Source organism: Fistularia commersonii, chromosome 17 (genome assembly GCF_037954325.1).
Source record: "Fistularia commersonii isolate RoL2024-O1a breed Wild chromosome 17, RoL_Fcom_v1.0, whole genome shotgun sequence".
In the NCBI taxonomy this organism is placed as follows: domain Eukaryota; kingdom Metazoa; phylum Chordata; class Actinopteri; order Syngnathiformes; family Fistulariidae; genus Fistularia; species Fistularia commersonii.
In genome coordinates, this window is record NC_141300.1 from 12,193,294 (window position 1) to 12,209,259 (window position 15,966).

Below are 15,966 nucleotides of genomic sequence, written 5' to 3' on the forward strand. Positions count from 1 at the left end.
TCTGTTCACCACAAGGGCTTGCCAGAAGCGATGACTGGAATCAGGACAGCTGCAGCAGAGGGGAGGGAGACAAGTGACTCCTTTTTCCACCGCTGTATCAGATGCATCGCGACACCACGCACTGCACGCACACACTCCCCCTCTCTTCAGGCACCCTTAAGCTGCTGGCTTTCATTGGAACCGGGCTACAGGATCACCTCCACCGAGTGAAAGGGGGCGCTTTGAGTTTCCGAAAATGAAAATTATTCAGTGGTCTATGTATGATATGCGAAGCATAGATTAATTTTATTATTAAAAAACATTGAAAATTATTTTAGATATATATTTTACAAAAAATGATTTGACAGTCTGGGTGAAGTACTTGAAACCTGGAAGGGTGCTATTCCCCACCCGACCACAAGAGGGCGCTAGCCGCACACGCGTAATGAATTTAAGTAGGCAAAGAAGAAGCTTCCCTTCTTCATCGTTTCTGACCGGAAGTGTTACGTCCGACTCCAGCGCCGTGTCTGTCTGCGCGATGTTGTCCGCCCGCTGTGTTCACTGAATGACTCCGAACACGTTTCAGGTAATTCTTTACGAAATATTTACCTTTTCGAACCAGCGTGGTACTTGATATTTAACACAGGCGACGCACTTTGATACCGAACGAGTGGTTAGCTCGGGCTAAAGCTACACTGAAGGATGAAATGTACATTCGCTAAAATTCAATTCTATCTCTTATCCATTTCCCAGTAAGTTACCAGTCTTAGTGACACCATCAGTTATGGGGTTGTCACGATTCCAATTAACTCCTAATTAAATCATTTACATTTCCTCGTCAGTAGCTGTGACGGGTGAGCGGCGGGTGAATGTAAATGCAACGCCGTACTTTGGGATGAACTGGATGACACCCGGATGTTGTGTCCGTGACGCACCGTCTGCGCGCGGTGGCCTTTTGGACTGCGTTTAGGTTAAAACACGCAAGTAATTTGCGATTTTGATTTATTTTCTTTAATTTATCCGCGTTCCCCCGAGGCTCTCGTCTTTTGAGACAACGGCGTGGGGCAAGGTAAAAGTTCTGGACGTGGAGGGAGGCGGTGACGTCACGGCGCGATTCCTCCGTGACCTTTGACCTCGGCGTGTTTACCTGAACAGTAGGCGTCCAAACAAGCTAAAGCCACAGCGGATCCTCACAGGATCCCTCGACATTGTAATGCAGAGTTTGAAAATATTGATATAGAGAGTGATAAAACGCCCTTCGGTTACACATTTGCAGAAAAAAATAAACAATTACGTTACCATTTCTAAAACGTCTTCTATATCCTGTTCTTCTGTGAACATTTTAAAACCATGTTTCCCACCTGTGTTGAAAGTCTGTCTTCAGCGTTTGTTTCAAGAAATGCCTCTCCATAAAAATACATCACGGTCTCGAAACAAAACTTTTTCTGAGTAAATCGGATTGTTAAGAATCTTGGGACGCGTTTACCTATCATTTCAAATGGACTTGAAACTAGGCCCATAAAAATGGTCACATTCACTATAACATCATATCCTCCATGTTTGAGTAACATTTAGTTGTCGACATTATGCAATAGCTTTGCCGTAAAGGGCTGTGTCTTTGATTGATTCAGTGGTTGGGGCTTCAAGAGGGGAGAGAAATATCCTGTCCTCATCTCAAATTTCCTGTTTACTTTTCAGCCTCAACTTGTTGCGTGTGTATGCCAGTAACTCAGTGGGCCCGCCCATGTGCGTGGATGCTCACCCAAGACCTACGTGAGTGCGTGCCCTTCCTCCTCAGCCCACCATGTCTTCGTGTCCCCCGAAGCTTCGGCTAAGTTCATCGGTGTGCCTTCACCTCCTCTGCCTACTGATGCTCTTTGCATATTCTTCCTCCACGGTGGCCAAAAACCATCCAGTCTTTCTCCAGCCCAACTGCACCACTGCGTGTGAGTATTCACTGATGTGCAAATGAGAGCACTGTTAAATGTAATACTACAGAATCGCCTGAAGAGTGCCATTATCATATTATCAGGTTCTTTAGGAACTGTAAAACAACACGGTTTTGTGTCCGTATACATCTCCTCAGCGGATTTGAAATGTAGACATCCACCTAAGCTTGAAGTGAAAAGCCTTTGACCTTCCACTTTGAGGAAGATTCAGCAATGTGGAAATGATGGCTTTCGGGAGTGAAACACTGATATGTTGTAGCAGCATGTAAATCTCTCCTCACTCCAGTATCCATCCTGCTACTTCTGTTTGCAGTCACGTCGACAAACACCAGTGACCTGATTCCCTTTGCAGCCATACATGGCCATGTCTTACACATCCTCCATTATGTTGACAGATGATATAGAACACCTTCTATCCTGACCTCCCCCTTTCCCTCTCCTTTTTTGCTAATGGTAGTCCATCCCACTTTTGTGTGTTCGAAGAATCTTTCCGAGAACTGGAGTGGCTCTTTTGTTGCTTTGTCCTCGACCGCACCTTGTTGTAAACACTCTCCAAATTAATCTAAGCATGTCCTGGTCACAGACCCCTGACGATCGCACACCTTCCGTCTCAGGAGTTCCTTCCTTGGCAGACTGTTGCGAGGAGGTTTTTCATTATGGGAAGGGAGGAGGAAAGAATGAAAGGAAGAATTGCTCTGATAAGCCACTGTCGGTGTCCTCCAGTCTGCTGAGCTCACCATGACACAACTTCATTTCAAAAATGAGCCGCATTGTTTAGACCTCCTGTTTGCTTAATTGCAAGTCTGCAAAAATGACGAGCTATTATTGCATTTTCTTGTTGAAAGTCAAATCCAAGGTAAACGCCTCCGCTTCAAGCACAGATTTCGATCTCTGCTCATTTCAAATCCATCGTGGGAGCATACACAGGCACTTTTCTCTGCAACATCCCAAAAGTAACATCCCAAAAGCCAAACTATGATCATATAGAGTGTGGTGAAGTACTCAAGGCACTTATCACATTTGTCAGAGTAGCTGTGGAGTACTTGGTCTGGTTGTTTTCTGACTTGTTTTTGCAGTCCTCTTTTGTACTATGTTAGTTTCATGCAGAGTCGTCCTTATGGAAGTAAGAGTGCATTTTCTACCTCTCTCACCTAAACGTACTGCTCGAGGAAAAAAAATGTATCATGGTTGACTGAGTGAACTGTAATTTAAATTGAATAGGTAGTAGTATAAAATGAATGTTTGATTTTAAAATCTAAAACAAATCGATCCCATATACATTTAAATCAAGTCGTCCATATCGGCTCGTGCTGTGTCATAATCTCTCCCCGTCCTTCTTCTTGTCTCCTCGTGTGGAATACATGCCCCCCAGATGATGGTGTAACCCTCGGCTGTTGTTAAAAGGGATGAAAATCGTTGGTGATTTTCATTTCGCTAAGCTCCAGTCTACGCTTCTCTCTGATCGGGGCTTTAACACAGCCCTAGATGGCGCCAAAGTTCAACCTTTTGACAATCCGTACGCTCAGGCTGCACGGCGTTTCTGCAAAGAGTGTCTGAATGAATGATTTTGGAATTGGATTCTTTCTCATAGCCAATCGCTCAAAGAGAGCTTTCATTCCTTTCCCTGTTCTATGTATCTATAATCCTAGCTTTCGATCCAAGAGTTGATTGATGCATTTCAATGAGGCTTCATGACAAACAACTGTTTGTCGTGCAGCCTGTATTCATCCGCCAGCATTTTGTGTTTTTTTTTCAGGAAAAAAAAACTATTGTTGTACTGTTGTTTTCTAATCTGTGTGAGCACGTTGAATAATCAGCAGAGATTTTGATGTGAAGTTATCCAAATGAGCAGGGTGTCGGAAGAGCTGAAACACTTCTTGTCTGGAACGTTCCTTTGTGAGAAGTAGCAGTTTTAGTTATTAAATACACCTTGACGAAGGGGTTCTAAATATTCCCCTCGATAGGACACAAAAATTCCATCCATCTGCAGCAATGGCTTCATTTCTTAAGCTTATTCCTCCACAAACAAGCACTTGGCAATGGCGTAATTGGAAAAACTCCCCTTTCTTCAAGTAGGAACAGAACCTGTAGCTCTTAGAGCTGTTAGAAAGTGATGAAAACATTTGCAACAAACGTGTATAATAGCTGGAATCCCTTCGGAAGCCTCTCTTCGAAACGCAAGTGAACAGATCAAATGCATTCCCAGGAATTTCTTTGCTTTTTGCCACAAACTTGCTTTGTCTCGTGCACCGAGAGCCTTAATTGGCCAGATGTGTGGGTTAGAGGGTGAATGGATGTACGTGGCCTTGTGATAGACTGGCGACTGGACCGGGGTGAATCCCGCTTCCTGCCCGGTCGCAGCTCGGATAGGCCTTTGCTCCCTGTGACCCTGCCTGCAGGGGAAAACCGTATGATTGAATTAATGATCCTGTGAGACCCACCAATTTACGGTCAGGATAAGCAGTCAAATCGCACCGTGCATCCGCCATCCAGGTACAGAGGTATGCGGAAACTTCATGCCTCCAAGTTCAACACTGCCCCGGGATTTCATAAAGTCAGAGGCATCCGATGTCCTGCAGCTCAGCGTTTGGAAAAACAAAACAAATTGGAGATATTGGGTGGCATTTAAAGAATTTAAACCAATGATTTGGCTCCACACTGACGTTTGCTCCCCCGAATTCAACCGGAGGCATCGAAGTACGCTGACCAGCTTCTTAGCTAGTCTTCGCTGGGTTGTTATTCAGACTCTGTTGCACAGCTGAAGTTTTTTATTTTGGTAGTAAGACGGCGCTAACAGGCCCGTCGTCAGGACAAGTAACAGACATCTTGTAATTCACCAGAGCGGGGCTTAATAACGGCTCATTTTATTCCACGAATGACGACTTTTATTAGCCAGACGTTTATTAAGGCCCAGATCTGCGTCACTCACCGGCTGTTCATTAACTGGCATGTATGGTTTTATTAGTCATCCAGCGAGGAATTAATGCCTTACTCAGCGTGGCCATGTTTCACGGCTGCTGCACGCCACAATGATTGACAGGTGTCCATGATATGTGGCAGAGCCCCCTTAAAGAAATGTAGAAATTGCATACTGTATTATTAGTTTAGTATTTCTTTAAATGTAAGATATCCCTATATTAGTGCAGGAATGGCGAAATTGCATCATTAATTTTGGTTTAAAAAAACCCAAAGCTTCTGTGATCCCTATGTACATACATGTCAAGATCTCAATTAATGCAACTGTATAATTATATAATGAAATGTTTGAAAAACTAGGCTTTGTTTGATTTAGCAGAAATGCACATTAAGATTCAGTAATTACTCGCCCGCCTCCGTGCTAAGAGAAGGTCTGTTGAACAAACACTCCCGCGGGGAATTCCACAACCGCTGGCTTACTGTGCAAGGTTGGCTTACGCTCTGAGCAAAAACCTGGAACCTCAAGCGAATCCAACACACGGAGCGAGGGACGTTGTGTGTTTTACTTGATTTTAATTCTAAGACCAGCTTAGCTGGCCAACTTTGCGGAATACCCCCCAGGAAATTAAAAGGAAAGCAACTTTTTACCCCCCCGCTCCCACCCCCCCTGACAACTAAAAGCGAACATTTATAGCCTGTTGAAATGTTGAAAAAATTCCCAGGTGTGTCAGTGGTGATGTGTGTGTGGGGGGGAGGTTGGCTGGAAGATACTTGTAAATGCATGTCTGGTATATGACACATAGCATAAAGATCAATAACTTGCATTCTCTGCAGAGCTAAGGAGCTGCAGTGGACACTGCTGCTACAATCCCAGCGTGAATGCTGTCCGCTCACCTGGGACTCACCTGAACATGTTCATTACTTTGCTTCTTTTTAAATTCCTGCTCCAGAAAACTCCAAAGCTCAGATATATTCAGCTGCTGTGTTTTAGAGCCAGGGCTAAATCATGCACGCATGCAATGAGTATATTTGTTGCTATTAGAAAAGCTTTTGGAAGTCGTGGTTTGATGACAGGATGAAATGTCAAAGACAAGAAAAGTGATATGAAATTCTTTGTTTGCCCAGTTCAGTGACACACGCACGCACACACACACACACACACACGCACACTGACCGACCGTGCAACAGCAGTGAAATTTGTGCTATGCTCAGATTTTCACATTTCATGCTTGCAGGCGTTGGAGGGCTTTTCAGAGGATGCCATGTTCAAGTCCAGTCCTCTCTCTATTATTTAGGTGTTAAGTATAATATTTCTCAGTCCGCTGCAGCAGTCAAGCTATTTAATAAGTTCCAAGTGGTGCCCCCTTGGTCGGAATCCCATCATCGGTTCAACCTGGCAGCAAACACCACCGCTGGACCCCACTGGTGCCGTCACATTATCCTCTCTGATTTATCCGTCACGGGCAAACTGAGGCACTAACAGCCTCCAGAGATGGATTTATTAGGATAGTGAGGTTCTCAGTGCTTGGGAAAAACACCAGGTGAAATCTTTAGCAGAGTTTCAGTTAAAGCACAAATGCTTTTATATTAATGCTCTGTTAATAGCTCAGTAGTCCCTCGCAATATCGCGGTTTACCTTTCCCCTTACCATATTGTGGATTTTTAACTTTTTTTTTTTAAACTAATTTTATATTGCATGCTTTTTTTTTATTTTCAATTATTTTTAGGGTAAAATCTGCATTTTCAAGGGTGGTAACAAACCAGAGCATGGTGTTTAGTATGCTGGGATTTGATTGGCTAGGCAACTGTAGCATTATTCTCTGCGTCTCCTGTGTGTAGCTTGCGTTCAGCATATCAACTCGTCCATTTCGGTTGCTATTCGCAGTGTTATTCTGGCGCTGTTTTTGTGTGAATAGTCCGTAAAGTTAATTTAAATCCCTAGTATGACGCCCAAACATTATGCGCCTTCTAAGGTACCAAGCACTGATGCTAAGCAGCAGAAAAAGATGCTAACCATCGCAGGAACACATGCAACTTCTTGACATGTTAAAGCAAGGGAGAAGCTGCGTATGTTTTTGTAAGTAAATGTTGGAGTATAGGACGTGTTTATATCGAGAGTATGGGAAAGGTTAATAAGAGTGTGGGGAATGTCATTAAGCTTCAAAATATACATAAATAATAAAATAAGCACAGTCGTTACTTGGTGAATTCTGAACCTCCACGATAAGCCCCTGTATAATCAAATAATTGACTTCCATGTGAACTCTGATCCAAGGAACAACTCTCATTTTGAAAATGACCTGTGATCAGAAAAACCTAAAAAACAGATCAATTCCCAATGTCTTGTGCAGCTCCAGCCGAGGGAACAATTTATTCTCGTGTTTTAATTCAAAGCCCGACATCATTATCTCAGATTTAATTGTGTATTATGATTCGGAGCGTATGACAACTGCAAAGCTCTTTTTTTTCTGCAAGGGAGTCAACATACTTGTTACCTTGATGGTGTTCTGCCAAATGATATTCCCCCTGTAAAATGTATTTTTTTAGATGTACACATTTAGTGACCTGCCTAGCATCCCATTGTCCTCTACAGGAGTCCACATAGTGAAGGATGGAGGACGGAAATAAGAGTTTAATTCCACCAGCCAAAAGAGTTCTTGACAGCATTAGTATTTTCCACGTTAAGGAGCGTGATGCACTTGGACTAAAAATGGTGGGAAAACTTGTCCTGCTCGAGCCCTCCAGTGATTTACTGTAGTTTCCTGGAGTCTTTACCTTTGCTGGACAGGAAAGTACTCCGCTACACCTGACTGCATGTTTGAGACCTCTTACTTTCCAGCTCATAAAGATAAATACTGGCTTTCCCGGTGTGTTCCTGCGTCATCTTGGCCTGCAGGGCATTTAATGGAACTTCAGTGTGTTCGGGTGAGGGCTGTGTGTGTGTGTAACAAAATAAACAAAAAAAAAAAACACAGATATTTCACAGCATCCGTACGTCAATCTAGAAAATGACCCGGATATTATGCCCTGATAGAGTGGAACCACAAAATGAGCCGTTAAAGACACAAGGTCACAGGCAGAATTACAAACCCAGCACACAGCTGTCTGCTTCAGCAAACCTGTGTAAATTATTTGACATTGAGAGTAAAAAGTGTGTGTGTGTGTTTGAAACCTAATAGTTCTTATTCCATTGCCGTTGTTGGGTGATAATGCGGCCTGTTTGTGTGCATCCCGGGGCTTGTTGTGTGGAGGTTTTTTTGTATCTATTCATTTTCCCCCCTGTTTAGAGGCCCCTGAGGTGTGTTGGGAAACCAGAACTAAAGCACAGCATTTGGTATGCCGTGTCATGAAATCACATTTTTCCAGTTTCTGAAGGGGGAAACTCTTTATGGCCATCATGCAGAAGCACCAGGTGTGGAGGCCGAGAACCCTTGCAGCCAATTTCACAAGTGTTTGCAAATAGGAAGTGGTCTGGTGAGAAGAAGCCTTGGATGTGGAGCACCAGCAAGTCATTATTTCAGAGTATTAATGCCTAAATGGAGAATCCCTCGTCCTGTTTCTTTTTGTCTTTTGGAGCATAAATACGGATTTTCTTTCGGTTTTGTTCATGATGTTCGGCTTAGGAAAAACTTAAAAATCTAATATTTGAGAGTTTGTAATTATTAGATTATTTAAGCATGTGTATTTTGATGTTCCAGAATGGGAAGTCAAATAACATTGCAAAAATATTTACACTCACCCCTCGCCTTTTTCGTAGTCTCACAGCATCCCGGATTTGTAACTTTTTGAATCCAATTTCATATTGCAGCCTTTTCGCTATACCACAGGTTTTTACGTTATAAATGTAATTTTATATCGTAATGTTTGACCGGGTGTGTACGAGGATGACTAGTCGTTAGTTAATCGCAGAACTCCATACATTACTCTCAACATTATTGCAAGAATATATTTATTATTTCAATTATTTTCATAGTAAAATCAGCATTTTGCTGATGCCAGAGATGCAGAGAATGATGCTTAGCCAATCAGAGCCCAGGATACAGAACACCGTGCTCTGGTTGGCTCAGTGACCGTAGCATCGTTCTGTGCATCTCCTGCACATCGCACGCATTTAGCATTTCGCCCTGTCCATTTCACATTGGCGTGCGATCGTCACTTGCAGTGTTCCTCTTGCATTTGCGTGAATTGAAGGTTTTTTAAATTTATTTCAAGTCCTACTATGAAGCCCAGGTTGCACCTTCTAAGGTACTTGGCACTGAGGCAAAGCGGCAGAGGAAGATTATCCATCGTAGGAAAAAGTTCTTCTTCTTTACATCTTAAAGCAAGAGAGAAACTTCACTGCTGTAGCTCGATAACTGAGGGACTGCTGTCGACCTATTTTCCATGTGTCAAATTTTCTTGCAGAGTCATTGGTGCAATCTCTTTCTCCCCAGGTGACGATGGCAGCGACAGCCAAAATAAAACCCAAGACACCGGCCCTTTGCAAAACACAGATCAAAGCCTATTTCAGTCTTCATTCAACCAACCCTCCCCTCCCCAGTCAAATTCATCGCAAGGACGAGGTTCGGTCGCATCAGGAGAAGCCGTCGATCCCAGAGTCTCTCCAAATGAAGCCCAGACACTCAACGTGTCACAGTCCCACCAGCAGCCCTTAACCAGACCAGACCAACCAGTTGCAGTGCCCACACTGCCTGCTGGCACTACATCTACAACCTCTGCAGCATCTACGACTGCAGCGCCTGTTCCAGTGACTGAAGCGGTTAGTTTTCAGACCATTTCCACAACAACAAGAACAATGACTGCAGCAGAAACAACAACAACAACAAGAACAACAACTGCAGCAGAAACAACAACAACATCAACAACAACAAGAACAACAACAACAGCAGCAGAAACAACAACTACAAAACCGACAACAGCAACAACAACAACGACCGCGGTGGCAGCTGGACTCAATACAACAACCACGCAGCCAAGTGTGAAAACAGCAATTTCTCTCTCGACAACAAAAACGTCCCCAGCGCCGCCGCCCTCCACACTGCAGCCGCGCACCGAGGCACCACCCGTTCACGCAGCAGCTTCGTCCTCACCCACAAGGCCCGCCACTGCCGCCACGTCCAGCGCCAGTACTGCCGGTGGCCGCAGAGACAATCCCGCGAACTCTGGGACGAGAGTATCTATAGCAGAGGTGGCAGGGACGGCGCTTTCCAAACAGCTGGTGGACACAAAGTCCTTACTGGCCGTCCTGCTCTTTGGCCTTTTCTTTCTCTTCGTCACGGTTGCCTTGTTTGTCGCGCAGGCTTACGAGAGCTACAGGAGGAAGGACTACACGCAGGTGGACTACTTGATCAACGGCATGTACACAGACTCTGGAGTTTGACGGGGCGGCGGCGGCGGTGGGGAGAAGCACAACACGCGGTGCGAGTCAGAGGCTCTTCAATGGAAAGGTGACACTCTGGTTCTAAGTTCATGAAGAAACAAACAGTACTATTAGTCTTCCATTTCATTTTTTTTTTTTTCCCGCTGCTTCCGTGTCCACGGCGGTTGTGATCGAAGGTACCCGTATCTGAGGGCGTTGTTAAAAAAAACAAAAACGTTTTTTTTTTAGTGCTCATTCCAATTTTGATCCGTGGACGACGGCCGCGGTCAGGACCAATAAGCATCAACACCTGACTGAAAAAGGAAAAGAAAAGTTGCCTTTCTCTCACAGTGTACCGCTGTCATAGGCCATTTGCAGATGAATGTAACGACACACACACATCTAGTGCCTGAGATCATTGAGATTCAAAGGCAGTTAGAATAAGCGAACAGCTGCAGCTTTCACATCTATAACACGTAACAGGCGAGTAGCATACACTCTAATTTAATATGTTTTTCAGAACAGTCGCTAAGCACACGACCGACCTGGAGCGAGGCGTTGGAGACGCAGGGTTGTATTCAGTCACTCCAGCAATGGCCAAACACGGTGCGAGTTTTTTTTTTTTTTCAAAATGTCTACGTTCATCTTCACACCCGGTCCGTTAACCGGACGCAGATGAGGGTTTTCACCGTGACCTCAGTCCCACGATGCAGATACGAGATAAACTTTGGAAAGCGCGCTTCTGCACCGGCACATTTAGATGGATTGTCCTTCGGTTAGCTTTCAGAATAAATGGAAGAAGCTGCAATGGCTGTCGAAGGAGGAACAAATCCCAACAAATATTTGTAGATGCGTCGCATTTTTTTTTTTTTTTTTTTTTTTTTTTTTTTTACGCTGACCGGTCAACTTAGAATCTGAGGTCGGGCACATTTCAAAAAATGTGAACTGCCTAAATAGAAATAGTCTTATCTGAGCAATAAAAGAAGAAGGATGAACATTGAGTCCATTTGCTAACGATGATCCCGTGCCACAAACCGGTCAGAGCCTTTGTATTTTGCTCATTTGGATTCAACGTCCGCACAGAAGAAAAGGCCGACAGGGTCTTCGTGTCCGGTTCGGTCCGAGGGTTTGGTTGCGTTTGCAGCAGAAGTCCAGCATCAGGGCGCGGGTTAGTTTTTGGCTTTCTGGGTGTCACACTGGTGAGTGAGGACATTTTTGGGGGATTTTTTTTTTTTTTTTTGTTGTCACCTCCAGCAGCCACCAAGGGGCGATCATGGTCTTCTGCTTTCACAACATCTATTTTTATATTTTTGATGGTCAGGACCCACATCAATCCAATGCAAGTAGCAGAGCAACATCCTGTCGCGGCTTTGCACTCTTGTCTAGTTGTGAATACACCGTTTCATGGAAAATTAGAAAATGCATCTCCATAAACTTTTTTTTGTTTTGTTTTGTTTTTTAATTTACAACCACTCTGATTGTTTTAACAGCAGAGAGAGCAGAACTCGAACAGGCCGCTTTTGTAAAAAAAAAAAAAAAAAAAGAAAAAAAAATCAAAAAGTAAATAGCCATGTGGAAAAACTTCACATGGTTCCACAGAATTAGGAGAGTTTTCTCAGAAAGACATTTGAGTTTCGCTCAGGTACCGCTGCCAGCTTAATTCGGCGGTTATGTATTTCCATCCCCCAGCATTAAGCTTCTCCAGATGTGGCGTGATGGTGCCGCGTCCGGGCCAAAGTTTATACAGCACTGCTGTCTGGTTTCGTCAATAGGCGAGCGAGGGAGACCTCTGTCCTCAAAGTGGAGTTGTCAGGGAGACGATCCCCCAGCTGCTTCTCTCACCTGACGCTGGGAACCGGTCCAGTCCGGCTATCGTTCTGTCCGATCGACCGTCTTAAAGGTTTCGCATTAAGCATTTAATCTGAAACACAAAAATACCCAGCCATCTCTCGCAGTGTGACTTCACCGCTGGCCAAAGGTGATTTAACTCAATGTGACGGACCTGTTTCCTGCTGGCGCGTCCGTCGTTTTCGTGGCCAGAGACCTGTGGACATGAGCGCATTAGAAAAATGCGCTGAAGTTGTTAGCGCATGAAAACCGTCACTTAAAAGACTTGTGTGTCCTCGAGGGGCCAAAGTTAGCATGCTAACTAGCAAACCAACGCAGTTTGGTTCAGGCTGCCTAGAAACGTTTTGGACTTTGTTTTTTCGGGGCCTGCAGACCAATGCGGACGAATCCTCTGCCGCTCCTGGAGATAAAACCGCGATCCTTCAAAATGACCAAATGCACCCGACGGGGTCGTTTTCCCGCCATCGGGCAGGGGGCCGCGGCTCTCGGAGTTGGAGATAAAGATGCGCCGTTTTCCCTGTAGCTCAGGGTGTAAAGCTCATTTTCATCCCGGCCGCCCCTTTGTATCTTAGCGTCTTCTGTGGGTCCGACCGATCAGAATAATAATGAGCCCGTAGCATCCACTCTGCCTTCCACCGCAGAAGCACGAGCTCATCCCGGAGTCTACGTCGAACATCAATCGGGTTCACCGGCTTTTCCTTTGGACAGAGCAAACACAGGTCTTAGATGTACCCATTAATTTTTTAACGCCATCTTTGCTATAGAACACCAGGTCCGGAGATTGTAAGCTAGCGATGCGATCGAATCCCGCCGTCAGAGCTGCGGCGGATTGGCCAGATTTTGAGGATTGTAGCTCCGGTTAATGAGCGTGGATTCAGATTAAACAGGCCGGGTGATCGATGCGCCCCGTCTCTGGTATGATAGCTCCACCGCTTGGAGCGAGAAACGAACAAATTCAACATTTGGCAGTTTCTTACAAATAACACCTTTTTTTTTTTTAAAGTCGTAAATCTAAAAGCAGACAGCCCTGACTAATAAGACACGCCGTTTGGGACGCAGCATTTCTCATCTGTTTTTGCAAAGAGCAACTCGAGGCTAGAAAAATCCGAACCACTATGTCCACGGGGCGCTGCTGGCTACCGCGGGAAGCAGCGGCGTTTGCGTTTACCTTTGCTGGGCTGCCGCTTCACCCCCGTTTACCCTCCGTTAGATGGAAAAATCCTCGTTGCAACACTTAACAGTTTCACCGATGTACATTCCTTCAGCTGTCACCAGTGCCAATAACATTTCAGCTCTTCTTTAGTGTTAAACCTTTTCTATGCACATTTTGTCCTGTGGTGAATCTCGGGAACAAGGCCATACTAGATACTTTATTTTGATATATTTAATATTTTTGCTTATGGTGAATGTAGGTTTTTGCACACAAAGCTATTTTGAGCGCATTGTACTTTACGTGTCGCGTCCAGATGTTTCCAAAGTCATACCTTCCGTGCTTCCCAGTTGTTTACGCTACGTCGCGTTGTATTCGCTCAACGGAGTCCCGGTTCCACCGGCTCCCAACAGTTGTGTTTACAGCGACGGCGGAATTGTTTACATGCGAACACCACAACGAAAAGCAGGGAGCAACTGGAATTTCTCCAGATTTCCCCTCATTCGCTTACGATCACGCATTTTACTCTGTAGAATCTCCTTCCTCTCACCCAAAAAAAAAACCAAACAAAAAAACAGATGATTCTGCAGTGAATTTTGTTTCCAGAATCGAACATCCAGTCAGGAGACTGAAGTCTCTCTATACCAGCTCCTGTCGTTCTGTTTTGTCCGTACATGTCGTCGACTGAAGATTGCCAAATATTACCTGAAGCACATTACTTGGATGAAGCCTGCTGAAACGTAAAGCCATTATTGATATTTAAGAGTTGACACGAACCGGGTTTCCCCTCCCTGGAATAATAGTTTTTGAGTTCAAATGTCGACGTATCCGTTTGGCGACGGCGATAAACGCTGTTTATCTGAATCGTGGTGGATTTTACTCTCCCTGTCTACGTGTGTGTGTGTGTTATTGACAAATAGCGCCCCAAAAAAAAAAAAAAAGCTTATTTACACAGATGTGATTATTTTCTGACCCCTTCGCTTCACCCCGGTCCCGTTTGATCGCCTCGAGCGTCTGTTTTTCGTCAGCGCCAGAAAGCGCGCCGGTTGTCGTGCAGGCTACTGCAGGCGAACCCCACCCCTTGCCTGGGAGTGATGAGGGAGCGCAGCTGCGCGCCCGCGTTCTCCGAGCGGACGACCTCCAGGGGATCATTTGGGTTTCCGAACGAATCAAAGATAATTAGGAACATCGCATACGCCGTCGATCTTCACGGCTCCGCTCGGTCGCCCACCTGCCTCCACAATGCAACGTCGGATTGTATATGTGTACGATTTTGTGTTTTTCTTTGTTCTGCAAAAATCTCATGAAACGGCCCCGCGAGCCAGCTCCACGTCGTACTAATGCACTTTTCAAACAGATTTTTACTTGCAGGAAATAAAACGAGAACCAAATGGAAACTTAACGCTCGAGTCGTGTTTTCTTCTGGTCCGGCAGATTCAAAACCCGGATCCGCCGTTTTTTTATTGCAGCGCCGGCGGGGATCCCCGAAACCCCGATCGAGTTTGACCTGCACGGATACTCGCGAGGTAAAATATTTTCACAAGTGTTTTTTTTTTTTTTTTCTTCCCCAAAGCTGGTCGGACGGCGAAATCTACACGGGTAGGAGGCGAGAATGTTTTGGGGCTTGGATCACTTTTCCCCTCCGAACCCTTGGATTTCGTTTGCCGCTAATCGATAGCCAACCTTGCGCCGATAAACCCACCGAATACTAAGAATAAGAATAAGAACAACTTTATTAATCCCGAAGGAAATTGCTGATATACTGAAATACTGAATATACATGTGCTTTCAGGATCACTTCTAGTAGGAACCTTGAGTTTTCTCCTTCTCCAGGGCTGCATACGAGTTTATTCTTCAGTTGCAAAAAAGCATCAGACAATAAAAGCTGTGGTTGAAGTTGGTATGTTTTAGTAAAAGACCGAAGTTTAACCATTGTGTGATTTACAACGCCACTTTTGCACTCTTCAGTAGGAGCAGTGTAGACGAATTCTGCGGCGAATTACGCCTATCGGTTTTATATCTTGAACGTTCAGAACCTCTTAAGTAGAGACTCAAACAAAGAACAGGTCTTGGGAAAACCTGGAATGTTCAGAATTTAGCTCCGCTGGCTTCGACAGCGCAACAAACACCGATCAATCATCCTCTCATCGGGAGGAAGATTCCTCTTATGGGAATCAGAAAGTGCGAGGCGGCTCTCCGGGTCCTCCGGCTCCCACGTCCCCGCGCTCTCATTTGTTGGGAAATCGAATAACCTTTAAAACAGCAACTTAACGGTGTTTTGAGTTCATTTTGCGCGAGGAAGAACGGCGTTGCAAAAGAAGTCGTGTCAGTCTGACATCTTCATCGGGTCTTTCGGTGCTTTTGGCTCCCGAAAAGTTCGTATCAGCGGACGTCGGAGACCCAACTAAGTGATTTGTGTCGATACAGTAGTGATAATGTGCTATATCATTATGAGAGTTAGCGCTCGTGGCTTGAAGGTCCCTAGTTGGATTCCCACAGGAGGGGTCTCTCCATGTGGAGTCCCATGTTTTATAGTTAGCACAACTTCATCTGTGAGGGTACGGTCAAATTATCAGCGTTTACCAGTAAAAGTAAAAAAAACCCAGTGTGTTTTAGAGGAAGCACGGTGGTGGATGTGTGGAACGTCTCCGCTCATGTGTGAGGTGAGAAGATGAGCCTGCTCAAGACGCACCGTTCTGCACCGACACACAGTTCCTGGTATCCTCGTGACGCGGTGAATGTCGGGGATGAGGTGAAAACGGTGG

The 15,966-nt window shown here is 45.0% G+C and overlaps 1 long non-coding RNA gene across 1 annotated transcript; it reads left to right on the forward strand.

The window, feature by feature from the left end:
- Positions 1 to 473: 473 nt before the first annotated feature.
- Positions 474 to 14,603, forward strand: LOC147225207 (uncharacterized). Its single transcript, XR_015107396.1, has 3 exons — positions 474 to 565; positions 1,678 to 1,925; positions 9,278 to 14,603. It is a non-coding gene; the product is annotated as an uncharacterized LOC147225207 (long non-coding RNA).
- The last annotated feature ends 1,363 nt before the right edge of the window (positions 14,604 to 15,966 follow it).